Genomic DNA, 4282 nt, shown 5'->3' with positions numbered 1-4282 from the left:
CAGTTTGGGATCTATGCACTAGGGCTGAAAGTGATTTATTTCCTCAGAATTCCTGGGGCCAGATTTGTCTCAGTTGTGAGTAGAATGAGGAGTTGAGTCATCTCCCTCAGAAGAATGGGTAGCACAATCTGAATCTAGATTATTTAGATCAAAGGAACTGCTCCACCTATGGTGCCCTAAATCATTGCATTCGATTTATCCTCCTTCACTTGGGTCCAAAGGGACACACACTGTCCCCCCCTTTAACTCAAAGGAATCCACAGTGAAATCTGATAGAGGGTGTAAAGTGAGCTAAAACTCCAAAGATTGCACTAAGTGTTATTTCCTGGCATGATAACATGGTCCTAGATTTGGGCACCATTGGCACTTCTGTCACCAGGGTGAGCCAGGCAGCCCCTAACATCAGATCAATTGCCAAAGCAAACATCTTCTGGCAGACTTGATGTCCCACTTCCTTACAAGTCAACATATTTGACCTGATTCTGGACTGTTTGACTCTTGATGTACCTCCTGAATCCCCTGGTATTCACTCTCACTGGGGTTCTCAGGCCACTGGCGGTTATACCCCTTTACCCAGTTATGGACATGAGCCAACTTTGGGGTTATTAATGAAGAGGGAAAAAATTCACAAATTATAATATATCTAAGAGAATCTCAAAGTTAACAGAAATATTTGCTCAGTGACCTATTTAACAACATTAAAGCCACCATGCTAGTAAACTTCAATGGCTCAGATCAACTCAAGAATCATTGAAGTACCTTCTATGTGTCAAGTACTCTCCTAGTTACAGGGGATACAACAGATAAACAAAAGAGTTCCTGTCCTTCCTGGTGATTTACAATGTGTCTTGACCTGTTGGCACCTAGAATTACACATTATAATCAACTCCCCAGAACTGGCCAATTCTTGACCCCCTCCTCTTTCCCCCATCCAGGAATGTCTTAATCATTATGCTTTCTCTCATGTTTCTCTGTATCTGTATCTTATCTCTGTCTGCCTTTATCTCTTTCTTTGTCTCCTGTCCCTCTTTCCTTCTCTCTCTGTATTTCCCCCTTTCTTCTCTTCCTATCAAGTTCTCTCTCCTCCTTCCTCTCAGTGTTTGTCTCTATGTGTCTATCTCTCAATCTCTATTTCTGAATTTCTCTCCATCTCTCCTCTTCTCTCTGTCTCTCTGTCTCTGTCTCTCTGTCTCTGTCTCTGTCTCTCTCTGTCTCTGTCTCTCTGTCTCTGCCTCTGTCTCTGTCTGTCTCTGTCTCTGTCTCTCTGTCTCTCTGTCTCTCTCTGTCCACCCCCAGTACTAATTAACAGATAGTGCTTGATCCCTAGGCCACAATTAATCAACAGCCCTGGGCTGACCCTGACATTTGGCCCACACACCTGGATGACAGACAACTAAATGAAATAATGGCTACTCTATCTTCTGTACCAAAAATAAGCACTCAGATCTAGCCTGTGCTTCTCTTTTTCACAAAGGACACTTCCTTGAAATTGAGGATGACTTAGAAAATCTGGTCCTTGTCACTGTCTTTCCCATGTACATCTCACAAAGATTAATACGTCCCCCCTTTCAATGTCAGCCAAAATTTTCACGAGATATGGCTTGGTTTATTAGAAAGAAGGACAGACCCAGAGATGAGAGACCTGTGTTTGAGTCTCTGCACTAAGATTTGCTATGCCACCATGGACACATCACTTCACCCCTCTAAACTAGCTTTCCTTACTTATAACATGGAGCTATTATTGATATTACCATCTCCTGTACTGTTAGGAGGAAAGCCTGCCAGAGGTAATGTGGTACTGAGGAAAGATTTAAATGTTTGGAGCCAGAAAACCTGGGTTCAAATGTCACCTCTGTGGCCTTGGGCAAGATCATTATTTTGTGGTTCTTGGCATTAGTTTCTCCTTATGTAAAAGAAGAGGGAGGTGCTGGATGGCCTCTTGTTGCTTTAAATATATGATCTTAATTGAAGTATGGGCAACTAAGTTGCACAGTGGATAGAGCATTGATTCTAGAATCAGGAAGTCCTGAATTAAAATCCAGCCTCAGACACTTACTAGCTGTGTGATCTTGGTCAAGTCATTTCACCCTGGTGGCCTCAGTTCTTCACCTATAAAATGAGCTGGGGAAAGAAATGGCAAACCACTCCAGTATCTTTGCCAAGAAAACCCCAAATGGGGTCACAAAGAGTCAAACACGACTGAAATGACTAAAGAACAGCAAAGATTGAAGAGCCAAATAAATGTTATTCTTTATCTACATCCCACCTTCCCAATTATTAATATTAAAACACCTCATTACTTTGTACCTGCCAAGAAGAAACATGGAGCCTTCGTTACCTAAAGATTTCCAGTCAACTTTGAAACAATGAGATTTGCTGAAAATGGATATTCTCAGTTTCTCTCTCAGCACCCCTTCAGAAAATCAGAGGACCATCTTTTGTGTAACTCAGTTATTAAATCAAAGACTGAATCCTTAGGAAAACAAGAGTCTGCTTACCTCACGGAAACTTGTTTTTAATAAACCAATCAGCGCTGCTTAGCAACCTAGACCCAGTGCCTTTTCTACAACAATGAAAGTGAAATAAGACGCAGCCATTGTCTGCAGAGGATGTTCAAATTAGACTTTGTTTCTTGAGTCAGAGGGAAAGAAGCAGAGAAAGCTGGATTCTGGGCTGCCAGAGGCTGGAGATGTCAAATTGTGCCTCAATGAGGAGCGGATGTGACTCCACATTTGTGGGTTCCCCAATCGGGGAGATTGTTTTGGTCACACTTTGGGCCTTGAATATTGATCTGGGACTCGATGTAAAGGGGATAGATGGTTTCTTCTTAGCCAAGTGGGTAGAGTTACATTCTGGGAGATGTTCTCTCCCAAAGGCTGGAAGGAAAACTAATAATTAAAGTCAGTTAGGCCTCTGGCTGAACCAGGGGAGGCTCGGTTCAAATCCACACAACAGGGGAAAAAAAAGAGGGAGAGAGACAGAGAGACAGAAACAGACAGACAGAGACAGGAGAGAGACAGAGAGAGAGAGACAGGAGAGAGACAGAGACAGAGAGAGAGAGAGAGACAGAGAGAGACAGAGAGAGACAGAGAGAGACAGAGACAGAGAGGGAGAGAGAGAGAGAGAGAGAGAGAGAGAGAGAGAGAGAGAGAGAGAGAGAGAGAGAGGCAGACAGAGACAGAGAGAGACAGAGAGAGGCAGACAGACAGAGACAGACAGACAGAGACAGGAGAGAGAGAGAGACAGAGACAGAGAGAGAGGGAGGGAGACAGAGAGAGAGACAGAGAGAGAGAGGGGGGGAGGGAGACAGAGAGAGAGAGAGAGGCAGACAGACAGAGACAGAGTGACATAGAGACAGACAGAGAGAGAGAGAGAGACAGACAGAGAGAGACAGAGAGGCAGAGAGAAACAGAGAGAGGCAGACAGACAGAGACAGACAGAGACAGGAGAGAGAGAGAGAGGCGGACAGACAGAGACAGTCAGACAGAGACAGAAGGAGAGAGAGAGAGAGAGAGAGAGAGAGAGAGAGAGAGAGAGAGAGAGAGAGAGAGAGAGAGAGAGAGAGGAGACAGACAGACAGACAGACAGACAGACAGAGACAGACAGACAGAGACAGAAGGAGGAGAGAGAGAGAGAGAGAGAGAGAGAGAGAGAGAGAGAGAGAGAGAGAGAGAGAGAGAGAGAGAGAGAGAGAGAGAGAACTTTTGAGGTAGATTATTTGTTGCAACATTCAAACCTCACAGCTAAGGCATTAATGCAAAGTGGATGAGGTGAACTGGGAGCTGACCAATCAGAGAAACGGCTGAGTGGTACCATTTCCTATTACTCCCCGCCTTTGGCCAGGGCAAAGGAAAAGAGGTAGAGGCGGGGCAAAACAGGATCTGCCATCCCTCTACAAAGCTGACTCTCTGGGTGGCAATACCTATGATTTCCCAAAGCATGGAAATCCTTCTGAGTAATTTCCTAAACTTGTGTCTGTCCTTTTCTTGGTAACTAAAACTGGTTATCCCAACAAAGACAGTCATTTTTAAAAGACAGGATTTTTTGAGTGGATTCTGTGGGTTTCTAGTTGTATATATGTTTTATATGTGTACATGTAGGAATTTGTGTTTATATAACTCTTCACCCTGACCCAGAGGTTATTTTATTTTTGATGATCACCTTTTTATCACTTTTTTTTATCACTTTTTTTGATGATCACCTTTTTTTTTCTAAAATGCTATAAGAATACAAATAAAAATCTTATTTTAAATTGTTTTGAATCAACCCTGCTCCAAAAGGC

The sequence above is a fragment of the Monodelphis domestica genome, chromosome 8 (assembly GCF_027887165.1).
Source record: "Monodelphis domestica isolate mMonDom1 chromosome 8, mMonDom1.pri, whole genome shotgun sequence".
NCBI lineage: Eukaryota > Metazoa > Chordata > Mammalia > Didelphimorphia > Didelphidae > Monodelphis > Monodelphis domestica.
Note: the sequence above shows the minus strand (reverse complement) of the source record.